The sequence below is a fragment of the Pleuronectes platessa genome, chromosome 3, assembly GCF_947347685.1.
Source record: "Pleuronectes platessa chromosome 3, fPlePla1.1, whole genome shotgun sequence".
NCBI classification, from domain to species: Eukaryota; Metazoa; Chordata; class Actinopteri; order Pleuronectiformes; family Pleuronectidae; genus Pleuronectes; species Pleuronectes platessa.
Genome location: NC_070628.1, coordinates 19,802,619 through 19,815,864, shown reverse-complemented (window position 1 = coordinate 19,815,864; position 13,246 = coordinate 19,802,619).

Genomic DNA, 13,246 nt, shown 5'->3' with positions numbered 1-13,246 from the left:
CATTGGGACAGCTGCAGGGTCGTCAGCTGGAGGCCGAGTTCACTGATGTTACGCCCTATATCAGTACATCTCCTTGTGGGGGGGCTGTGGCATATTGGAGATGTTTCCCCGCCACCACCTGCAGCTCCCTCTAAAGGGGTGGTGGACTCTAAGCTCCTGAGCCACAGCCAGTAGATAGCTTTCTCTGCCTCCTCTCCTAGCTCCTTTGTAGCTTTCCGCAGATTTGCCCCGGTCACACCAGCTCTGTGGGGCAGTTGGACTGCTGCTCTGCTGACAAAGCCTCGACATCCCACCTGCACTGTGAACACCTTTGCTTTCCAGCCAGCCTCTCAGTACTCTGCTGCACGCTCAGAGTATTTGAGGTCTTTCCTGGGCTGTTGTCATGCCCTCCACCCAGGGGCTGGTCAGCTCAATGATAAGGATGCTTTTCTCCTCTGCAGATTACATGACAATGTCTGGTCGGAGAGTAGTTGATACAATCTCTGCCGGGAAGTGATCATGGCGCCACCTGAAGGAGTTATAACCACAGCAGTGTCACCTTATAGAGACATCAGAGGGAAATAGTGGAGTTGCCTGGCCACAGGAATGGATAGTTTATTAGTACCTCCACCAGGGAGGTTATATATTCGTCCCCCACTCAATGGCTTTCCATCAAATTCATGGATCTAACTATTAGCCAGTGAATCTGTTTTATTGTTTAGAAATGCTAACTCTCATTAGCCATCTTTGCAGCAGGGCCTGCCCTGGAGTGGTGACGATTTTCCATAAGATGTTTACATGATTTTTTCAGCCTATGTATTTGAATTTATTAAAGAGCATATGACAATTTTTAGGGGATTCATTTCCAAGTGCAGCTACTGTAATACAGTATTTCAGCTGCAGTGAATGAACAGTAAAATAAAGAAAAAGAGCCCATCAGGGGTTAGAGAACATGGACAATTTAATTCAGAGGACTTGTTGAAGGACATATACAAACATACGGTCTCTCGTCCAGCCAGATCAGGATTTACAATCTTGTCCGGTTTAGGATACGACCACTTGATCACAGTTGGAATTCCTGTGCCGTAGGTGTGTTTCCTCCTCTGCCCTCCCTGCACCGCTCCCCACCCACAGACCAGCCTTATCAAGAAGCAGCGGTTCCTCCTCATCAAAGCAGTGGGTGTTATCCAGAGAGAACGAGTCCCTCATTTTATCTGATGGCTCTGTGGGAAGGAAGGAAGGGTTGAGTGAGAGAGGAGGGGGCAGGGGAGGAATGCATCAAACCAAAAAACAGCAAGGTCCGTGTTTCCTCCGTCAACCTCACTCTACTCCCTGAGTCAAATTGTTGAGGTGGCAGCCTGCATGGGGAATTCAAGTTAATATAAGAAGAGGGCAAAACGCGAGAGTCAAACCTCCCACATCATCCTCTCCCTCTGTCACCGATTCGGGGGAAGTACGATGGAGAAAGACAGCTTATGAGTCACCGGCCTGACCCCTATCTCAGCTCCTCTGAGAGATCACCACAGAATGATATAGAAAGAGGAAATGTCATTTCCCCGCTGACTGTTGGCCCGAACCCCGTGACCGTCACCAGTCAACTGAATCAAACCAGTTTGAACACAGCCATCGTGATTACAAGCCAACGATCTGCTTCATAAATATTCAGTGTGTGTGTGTGTGTGTGTGTGTGTGTGTGTGTGTGTGCAGGGGCTGGCTCCACCTCAGTGACTGAATTATAATCAAATGAAAATCTGTCAGTGTGTATTATGCAATATGGAGTCTAATCATATGCAGTCATTTCAATGTGGTTTCTCAGTTTAAATGTGATTTGTCCTTTCCATTCACAAAAACACTGTGTGACTGATTTATGAGGTGATTTCTTATGTTGCAGGTTATGAGATCAAGCCGATTTAAAAATGTTTTATACTCTTCATTAGTATATGATCCCTTACGGTAAAGTGACTTATATACAGAGCAAAGGAAAAGGAAGTTTAACTCATGTTTACAGCTACCACTGGATATCCCCACATCCACATCCCACCTCATCTACAGTCCCAACATACAACAATACAGAGGTATTTTTATATATTACATGCAAACTCAATATACAAATACAATAGTTGCAAATTCTCACTATGATGGGAATACTGTAGATGCGTAAATGCACGCTCGCAATTTTTAATGTTTCAAATTGAGCAAGTAGTTCACTTGACGCTGTTTCACCAAAGCTGCCAGGGACTCAAAATGGAAGGCAAACTTGACTCATCAGCTTGAGTTTTTTTTTTTTTTTTTTACCAAAGCAGGATGTTTAACAATATCTGTCAAAGTGACTACTGGTGGAAATGAGCCTTTAAGCAAACTTGGTTTGTTTTTGTATGAATGTTGATTAATGTACATTGTCCCAGTAATGCAAACATTTTATTTATATTTACAACACAGAGTTATAGGGTAATAGATTAGGATTTAAGATTAAGATCCATTTATTTGTCCCAAACACATGCACAGACATGCACAGGTACACTCATGCAGGTAGGGAAATTTAACCTCTGCTTTTAACCCATCTGGTGCAGGACACACAGAGCAGTGAGCGACCATGTACGGCGCCCGGGGAGCAGGTGTTGGGAGAGTAAGGTGCCTTGCTCAGGGGGCACTAGACAGGGTAGGGAGAATCCTCTTGGATTTTTGGACAGATCAATCCAGGTTCGTCTTTTTGTTGTTTCTCTGTGGAGTCGAACCAGAGACAATTTCTGCCCTTAGTCCAAGTTTCTGCCACTAGTCCACCGCCTCTCTAATAGGGTAATGGTGTAATTTCCCTTTAAAGAGTGTAGGCGTAGAGCAGCAGCTGTCACCATCAGGCCAATGAGGATGTGTGTGTTATCAAGCGTTATCTCTGCTTATCCAGAATCAGCATCAACCCTCGCTGCAAATGTTTTCCTCCACTTCTTTGACATACTTCCACCTGCTCCCATGATAACAGATTTGTGCGTATACTATTGCTATTCAGTACTGTGTGCTTGTGTGTCTGTGTGTGTGCATATAGCCTATATGTACAGACAGTATGTGTATGAGTGACAGTGATGCCCGTACCTACTTCCTATGACGTGGGCGCTCCACAGTCGCCAGCCGCTCCCAGTGCTCCTATCTATTTCATCTTTCCATCCCAGCCTTGTTCTTTCCATCCACTGAGTGTGTGTGTGTGTGTGTGTGTGTGTGTGTGTGTGTGTGTGTGTGTGTGTGTGTGTGTGTGTGTTTGTGTGTGTTTGTGTGTGTGTGCCCACGCGTGAGTGAGATTAAAGCATAGCAGTGCAATCTGTAAAGTCCCAGTGAGTTTAATTCCAGCTGAGTGGATTTGGCTTTGTGCCTCCCACACAGGTGATGAGAGGGGAGGAGGTGGGGGGGAGACAGGCTGGACGACAGGGGATGAGAGAAGAGGTTAGAAGTAAATCACAGAGGAGGGGAGGAGGAGGGAGGGAAGCGGGGGGAGGCCCAGACAGACAGAGTGAGGAAGGGAGGGAGTGACTCTCCAGTTCCGGTCTTTAATATAATTTTTTTTTTTAAATGAAATATATCTTGAGGCATCTGTGCAGGGGAGGATTTCTGAAATGGTTTCCGATGATGAGCCACAGTCCTGTTGCCAACTGTGTTTAGATTGTGATGTATATCCCCATGGTTCAGTACAACCCCAGCTGGTTTGCAGCCATAAACGGTCATTTTCTCCACATTTGCATGTCTGGACTTTTGGCCCTTATTCACACTTATCTTTAAGACGCAGATTATTTTTCTATTATTTGTGTTTTATTTGGTAAATACAAAGCTTTGTCTTGTGTAATGCCTCCTTATACCAACTGAGATCTTTGTTTCAATAACCCATTGACAAATACCCGGGCTGTTCACTTGCTGCATCACATTCATACAAAAACAAGAGTCGTGTTTACAGTAAACCCTCAGGTACGCATGTGACCTTTATTCTACTTGTTTGTATTTGCTGAGCCAAGTGAATCTGTTTCACTGAACACCAGGACATGCTTTGTGATTTCAGGCAAACTCTTCTACAGAATGCACGATGATATTTCATTGTATATTCTTTTATTTTAAGATACTTTTTCATCTTAGGCCAAATCCATACTACTACAAGGTTAAAAATGCTTCTGGTCTCATTTTAGTTTAAAAACTTTAAAATGATGATGTCGACACTCACAACTGCTTGCTGATTTGGGTATTTTCAGTCACGACGTAGTTTTCACTGACTCGTCACATGACCTCCTTTCAGAAAACATCTGGCCATAGCCTCGGCTGCCAGTGCAGAACACCACATTGACAATAAATTACAAGCGTCGCTGGCCCTGTTGTCTTTGCTCTCAGCTGTTGTGCAGTTAAATTCCACATTTTACAATGATACAACTGTTTACATGTGTACGAGACCAGCTGTTATTTGAGCAATCTGTGAGTATTCCTGTTTACAACGGCATGTGCCCAGTGAACGTGAGTGTTCATGTTATACCAATGCACATTAGGATAAAGATTAAGGAGCCAAAACGCTTGTGTGGACAGGGATCCTTTTTGTTTTAAAATCCAAAAGTCATACGCTACAACCTTCACATTTTCACCTTTGAAACACACACAGCTGCAGATACAAAAATGTCAAATATTGTCTGCTGGAATGTTTTTGAGCGAGAAGAGGTTGCACTTCCTTCAATAACAAAGGCTGATTTGCCAGGAAACTGTGAAATCCTCAGGGGCCACCGACGGCAGTTTTTTGTCTGTAAATCAGTTAGATTTTCCCCAGGCTGTAGTTCACTGACAATATCTTCAAAGGCACGGAGGAAGGGAACAATGCACCCAAACCCTTTAACTGCCACTCTTTCTGAAATCTTTACAAGGCATCTCCAAACTAGTTCTGCAACTGTGTGGCTAAGTGAAAATCCTGTGGGCCTTTTCTATTTTCTTATATTTACTTTACATTTCACATCTCACGATGTCATTCACGAGACCGGATGAACGGGTTCACAGCCACTGTGACTGGAATGAGTTCACCACATAGTTCACGATATTAAAAGCTTTCATGTCCAGTCCTCCTGCATTCATACAACTGGATTATGTTTTCCATTCATACAAGCTTGATGTACAAAGTGCACATTGATAATCCAGCCACTGACTCACCACCAAAGGCTCTAAGTTATATTTATGTCCTCCTCAAAGTAACATAACACCTTCAGAGCTGCAAACGCCGGCTACATTTTCAGTGCTGTACTGTGTGTTTAACACCTGGCTTCCTTCTACCTTCTCTTCTACAGCGCACTGTGTCTGCAGCAAAAAGTGAGCACAGCCAAAAATATAGTGACATATACTGTGTGTGTATTTATAGATAGTGAAATTAATTAGAGAGCAAAGCGGGAGAGGAAGACAAGGCTTTGCAGATGCATTGTTATAGCGTATATATGTTACGTATAATACCGTGGATGCATTAGAATAATGCAGAGCAGGCAGACAGAAGGGTGACGGTTTCCACTCAGTCTGTTTTCATATACTCTCAACTTGATTAATGACTTAGGCCATGAGGATGCATCACAGCTGCATGGCTGCAAAGAGTTTTCTGCTGAAGGAAGAGGCCAAGTGAGCCAGATAAGCAAAAATAATCTGTAGCAACATATCTCTGGTGTATAAGAAAAGCAAGACACCAAATAGTCCACAAGTTTCTTTTTTTTTTTTCTCAACGGGCGAGAAGCCAGACTCTACCAGTATTAACCTCACGAAAAGAAAGATTTCCTACTTTCCCCTAAGAGATAATGATCATAAACATTCACTTCAGTATCTGAAGGGGTTTAATGGGGTTGATTGGTGTCAATCATTCATCAATATTTTAAATAATAAGGTTTGTGATATGATATTTTTGTCATCAACAAATCCAACAAAAATCCTCAGTGTATTATCCCATCTGTTTCTAACTAAGTCTTGTAAATTAAAAATAAAAACTTCCCAGATGTATAGTTACATTTAAAATTAATTTGGCTCATTACAACATGATAATTAGTTGAAGATTTCCCTTTTAGGGAGTGTTCATGTTGTCCAACTTTATTAACGGCCTTTTATAGTATCAATTCATTTATGTTTTTTGACAGTAACAAAGTACAGATTACCAGCAGCCTTTTAACTCTCCCGGCTGCTCGTGTTTTCTTGGAACAAAACACCTCACATAGAGCACAGAGCTGCCAACACACTGTCAGGATTGCGACACATTGTTTTAGGTGCAAGGGCCCAAATAGCCTTGTTTGCACTCCAAAACAGGAAGTGACTACACCGTTTTATGTGGTGACGAATTTCACCATCGATGTTGTAAGTAACTTACTCATTTCTGGGTAACTAGTGGGGATAAAGGACACATTCATTGTACAGTGTGGGGTCTGATGGGAAACGCTTGAGAGACCCACTCACCAGATATGAATGTGTGGATGTGAAGTGCAGTCAGTTTCACGGGACTGTCATCTAAGCTTTCTCAGATCTGCTCATTGTGTTATTCTTAGAGATGTGATAAAGCTGGGCGCTCCTCAAGGGAGTAACTTTCGGTTGAACAACGGGGGACTGGGGTCAAACACTTTGTGGTGCATATTTTAAAATTACCATTTCTTTCCGATAAATAGTTGTTTGATATTTCTCAGAAATAGTCACTATTTATGTGTCATACTTACCAGATATAACCAGCGAGCTACTAGCCAAGATAACAACAATAAAATTCATGTTCATGGTGCAAATAAAATAGAATCTGTTTTATAACAGTCATAATCTTTCATTCAGAATTACAGTATGATTATTGGGTGGTTGTACCGGGCAGTTTTGATTATTGGGAGAGTTACAACTCCTGATAACTTATGCCCTAGGCTCTTCTAAAACTTCTGTAACAGTACAGCTGAGTACAGTACAGCGCCATACACTACAGTACACTACAGCACAGTACAGTACAGCACCATACACTACACTACAGTACAGTACAGACCGTAATGCTGCTTTCCTTCATGTTACAACATCCTGACAACCAGAAATGCTGTTTCTCTCTTTGTAAACAAAATGCTACTCTTGGTTACATTAGATATCCGGTGGTCAAGTTGTTCTTTACATTGAATACGTCATAGAGCCTGAGGCTCCAAACTGAATCCCCATAGCACACTTCCCTAAACAGGACTAAACAAATTTGACACCACCTGAGGCCTCAACCCTTTTTTACACACCTGAGTATCACCTGAAGACCCGCATTGACTTTTCTGTTGAAAAATGGGAAAGGATTCTGTTTGATCTACTACTTACACACACACACAGCAAAGACACACCCTCCGTCCCCTGTCTTGCTCAAGAATTTTGCTCCCCTCAAAAAGTCATGGCAAGTGGGTGGAAATAAGGGGAGTGATTCAAGCCTGGTGTGTGTCTGTGCGTGTGTGTTCAGCATGTGTCATCCGGGCCTTCGTATCGTGACTTGAAGTCAGGAATACCAAACATGCTTGCCTCGTATTGAGTTTGGCAGCCACTGCAGGTTGACTGGTGAGTTGGATGGGGTATGGTCCGAGTAGTGTGGTTACTCACCGTGCTGGTGTTGTTTTGTTGCCGTCTCTAATCAGAACTCTGCACAAACAAGAAACTGCAAGTGACAACCTGCCATCAGCACAACCGGACTCTCTATCACAGTATTATTGAGAAACCGGTCATGGTTAAGATGGTACTTTTGATAACACTTCACACTCAGGCATTTAAGATGCTTTTTTCTTCTAATTCTATGTACTTTATTTACTTAAAACTGTGAGATAGATAGGGAAACATTTTCAACATCGTTTTTATTCTTATTCACATTGAGGGTCTAAATAAATATTTAGAAAAGCCCACTGAAGATAATATGTGATTTTGGGCTACAGTAATAAAAGTGGACCTATATTCTCTGTATTAAAACCCGCCAGAAACACTCCCACTACCCCAAGCCAATTAACCAAAAGACTTTTACTTAATATTGCTTAAATGTCTATTTTAATAAACTGAGTTAGTTTTGAACATTATATCTTGAGTTAGAGATTTTATTCAGTTCACTTGTTAACTAAATTTCCACTACAACGGCAACTCTTTGTGAGTTCATGATAAAGGACAGATTGGCAGCCATGGAAAGTAATTAAGTACTTTTACTCAAGTACAGTACAGTTTATGGTGCTACTACGTCTCTTGAGGTTTTTTTTCCCTTGCTTCTTTTCAACTACATGTCAAAGGCAAATACTGGCGGCTGTGGCTGAGTAGGTAGAGCGGGTTATCCACTAACAAGTAGGGCTTTGGTTTGATCCCCTGCTCGTTCAGTCAGTATTATAATGTAAGGTATCTAGGGCAAGATACAGAGCCCAAAAGCTACCCTGACAGTGTGTGATAGTGAAAGTGCTGCATGTAAAACCTCTGTATGACTGTGTGGGTGAATGTGACTCTCAATTTTACTCCAACAACATTACACAACAAGCAATAACAATCGATAAATCATTCTAGTAGTGATTCCCTGACGTCTGTGTTGTTTTCAGCTCATTTCAACAGACATTTCCCCTGTCAAACTCCACAGATGGTTTTAATTGAAATAACTGTAATAAATAGTTTTTGGTATTTCACAAAAATAAAAGACTTCACAGCAGAACGTTTTCCTTCTTCACTCCCACAATTATTATAAAATAAATCTTAGATTTTCCTAACCATATATAAAAATAGCTCAAACTAGCTCAATCTCAGCCAACAAGTTCAGAGTGTGCAGACCTTTCTCATTAAAAAAAAGAATAACAGTGTTTCACGAATCTCATGTCATCTGTGGTTTTCTTAGTTCATTGTGATGACTTTACAAGAAATGACTCGAATAAAACATTCTGCAAACTATTAATGGTATTCCTGCACTGAAACCCCTCCCTCGAGTCAGTGTTGGTGCCTCAGTGGAATTCCAGTGCGTTGCAGTCAGTGGTCAGCTGAGGTGAAATGAGTAATGTGAGACTTATTTGGGAAACAGCGTCATTATCATCATCTGGAAGCTCTGTCAGCAAACCAGGAAGCACCTGTGCAGCTGCGGTGGCGAGCGGCGGCGAGCGGGGACACATGTCCTATAGCGAAAGGTGGCCTATTGTGTTCCAGGGCTTTTTATAAGTCACATGGACAAAAAAAGGGACATTCTGAACAGGAAGTGACTTGACGCACTCACATACCGCACTGATGCAGGCGGTCCAGTACTTATTGTCCAGTGTACATAACAAGTGTGGATATAGAAGCATAAACACAGAGACATGAGGGTGGCTGCAGCGTGAAGCATTCTGTCGCCAGATACAGTAAACAAGACGCATGCAGAGAGTCAGCCATCTTGATCTATGCTTCATTCATCATGGTAAATTAATCCTCATTTAACAGTTAAATACCCTCAACACAAACTGTGCTGTAGCTTGCAGAGATACATGGACATGTACTGAACTTTTGGGTTTACTGATCTTCATAGTCTTTTTTTCCTAAAAGGGCCAGGAGCATTGTATACCGGGCAAATCCACTATGTTACATTACTCAATGGTTTATCCTTAGGTAAATTATTTTAAGATAGTGATAATAAGACATTCCTCTCAGCCTTAGATTGGTTTATTTATGCATGTCTTTGAAAAAAGAAAAAAACTTCCCCTTTAACGATCAAATGTCATACTTATTCAAAGCGTTGCTTTTGTCATCTTGAGAAACAACCCCACTTCCCGTACTTCCCAATCTCAGTTCACGGTACTCTTCTGAGAATCCAACATATGGAATTTTCTGCCAATACATTCTTTTAATTTTCTTGTCAACAATTAAAAAGGTCACAGAGATCACTTCTCCTAACCGAGCCATACTTTCCATATGGTCTGCCTAGCTGGGTCCAATCAATATTTTATTCATTATTTTCATTGTAGAGTTTCCCCAAAGTCTTAAAATGTGTTGTCCGACCAGTAGTCCAAAACCCATATACAATTTACTAATGGTGGACCAAGAAACCACAGAATCTTAACAGTGGAAATCCTGCAAACATTTTACTTAAGATGATTTTAATGATTAATCCGTCATAAAATTCTTCTGTAGATAAACTAAGCTATTCATCAACAGATAATTAAATAAGTAGAGCAAGAGGTAAATGAGGAGGATTTGTTCCTCCATTTTATTCTCCTCTCTTGAATAGTACCGTGTGTTTTTCCATCATGTTAACTTGTATGTTTAATCAGGGTAATTACAGCATTGCTCTTACGGCATGATCGATTAAAAACCTTGAACATTAAAAACAAAAACAAAACTCAAACTTTTGGTGGAACCTTTGCACTACTGACCCGGTGACGTCAGCACACAGGTGGCACACTTTGTGAAAATAGTGTGTCAGACGCAATCACAGTTGACACAACAGTCCTAATAACCTGTCAGCTAACTACAGGGCTCCGTGCACACAGAACTGTGGACATACACAGGGAAAAGAGAAAGACGGAGTCAACATGCGTCTTGTTTATGTGGCTCATCTGGGTTCACTGTTTTTATCTACAGCTGACACTAACAAACCCCTTAATGAAATGAGGGCTTGGAAATGGATGGTGGGACTCCCCGCCCATCAGCCATGATGTCACAAGCCCGGATTAGACTGGACCATATGGCACGCTGCCTGCTGCCCCTCTAATCCTCCACCAGCATCCATCCATCCATCCATCCATCCATCCATCCATTCATCCATCCATCTATCCATCCATCCATCTATCCATCCATTCATCCATTCATCCATTCATCCATTCATCCATCCATCCATCCATCTATCCCTCCATCAGTCTGTCCGTCTGTCTGTCTTTCTTCTTTTTGGTCTGGTGTACTCCCATCTGTGTGTGTGGGTGACTGGAGCTGTCTCTGCCTCTGTCTCACTGTCTCTGCCTCTGTCTCACTGTCTCTGGGTCTGTCTTGCTGTCTGACCATTTGTCACATATCTGTTGTGTCGTGCCGCTTTTCTTCCCTCTCTGTCTCTGTTTTGCCCTTGTTACATATTCCCACGCATTCTCGCAGCAGACACAACATGATGTAACTCATATCTGTCGGCTTCATTCGACCCAAGAGGACCTCTTGTTTACAAGGTCTATTCACTAAACATGGTTTGGCTTTTAAATTTTGAACATTTCTCGCAGTCTGGGCGGGAAACAAAAAAAAAAGATTTCAATACACACAGTTTGTAGTGAGTCAAAGATTCAGAGTAGTCATCAAATTATTATCTGATGAGATCATTAACATGTAATAACACAAACTACTCACATGTGATCAGATACCAAAACTATTACATGAATGGAAACAAATACCAGTAGATTCTTACTGGAGAAGGAAAGTAATTGTGCCTCTGTAGAACAATATTAACAGTATTTTGGACATACTTTAAGACACTTGGAATAATATCTAACAGATTCAGTTCGCAAGGCCAAAACATCAATAATCAAATCTTTGCAAAACTATCTACCTTGTTTATCTTTGGCTCATCCACCAGACCCCTCCCCCCCCACACCCCCCCTCAAAAAGGAAAGATTATTATATTTTTTTCAAATATTTCCATTCTATCTGTATTTGTATAGGGTCTTCTTGGTTTCTGTGTCTATATGAAGACTATAGCATCTGTTTGGCTGTTCTACATTATTAGGAATGATCTACAACAATGGCACAGCGGCTGCTTCCGGATGTGTGACATACTCTCTACTGAATGAGCTTAATCAATACATCAATACATGTTTATGTTGGGCCCCTTAACGGTCGATTTGGTGGTTCAGTGACGGATGTTTGACTGTGTGCGTATCTTTGGAGATTCGTGTCAGTGTAGTGTTTTTTTTAAAGTTTATTTATTCCCTAATCCAGGTGATTCCTTGAAGTTTTATTTGTCTGCTTAAACTTTTAATCCAATGTTGACTGCACACGGAATTTTGTTTTATTGTCATTCCAGGAACAGCTGCAATTGCTGCTTCAAACATTTGTATCTGTCTCCCAGTATTACCAGTCTTCATGCTGCAGCTTCATATTTACCATACAGATATGAGAGTTTAATGCCAAGCTTCTCTTCAAAAACTCGAAAACTAAATTAATACGTGTTCCATAAAATGTAAAAACTACTGCCTAATCAAAATTCTCTACAGATTGATGACAATAGTTTATTACATGAATAAGTGCTTAGTCAGATGTGAGCACAGCGTTCTGTACAGCGAGTATGACACAGTGTGAATCCAAAATGGCTTCAGTTGGATTACACACACGACACTCGGTGGTCACACATTGAAATCCAAACCAAAACGCATGCACACAGGATCCAACGGAGGCATAAGCTGCGTGTTAGGATTGATTGGCTGTCATGTGAGTGCAGGGAGTGTGACGCTTAAGCCTGTTAATTCATTTGGGGGCATTAGGCTTACATGCTGGTGGATATGTGGCTGCTTCACTTGGCTATACATGGGACAGAGCGGAAGTAGGAGTTTGCTTTAGTCAGCTCACTGCATGTTGGGTGTGGTACTTGTGACTAGTGTCACTATATGTTATATGCTTCCTTTCAGTTGCTGTTGTATCACTCTAAATGTTATGTCTCTGCAGACCTTCAGTATATTATGTGTAATCTAATATCCTATAATAACACTATAGGTAATAAAGTAACTGGAATATTTTTCTGCATCATTTCTCATAAGTGTGTGTGTGTTTGTTCATATATTGGTGTACAGTATGTTTGTGTAGGCTATGTGGTGTTTCATGAGTTTATGTATGTGAACTAACTCAAATTGTAGTATTTTGCCTGAATGATTAATTCATTATTTAATTTGCTGACCTACAGAAAAAATAAGCAACAAATCAAGCCTATAATTGATGATAATTTAAGTACATTTGTGAAGCTGATATGCTGAAGACAATTTAAAAGAAAATTATTATCTTTGGCTTTTGGAAAAAAATTGTTGGTTCTTCATTTTTCAGACCAGACAAATAATAAATGATCAAGCAAACAATCAGCACATTGATAGATGAGTGAAAAGATTGTTTGGGGCAGCCCAGTAATATTTAGGTTATTGCCTGGATCTGATATTACTGTAAAATCTGCGTTTTGGATTTACATTGTGTACGTGTTACTGGACATATTGGCCATCATGGCCATGTATCTCTCTATTATATTTGTCTCTCTCTAAAGAGTCGTCATTCTGGCCTTGGTGTTTTTTGCATCCTTTCGACACATTATTACATATTTTTTTTAGGCATTGAGATTTATGGCATAGTAGAA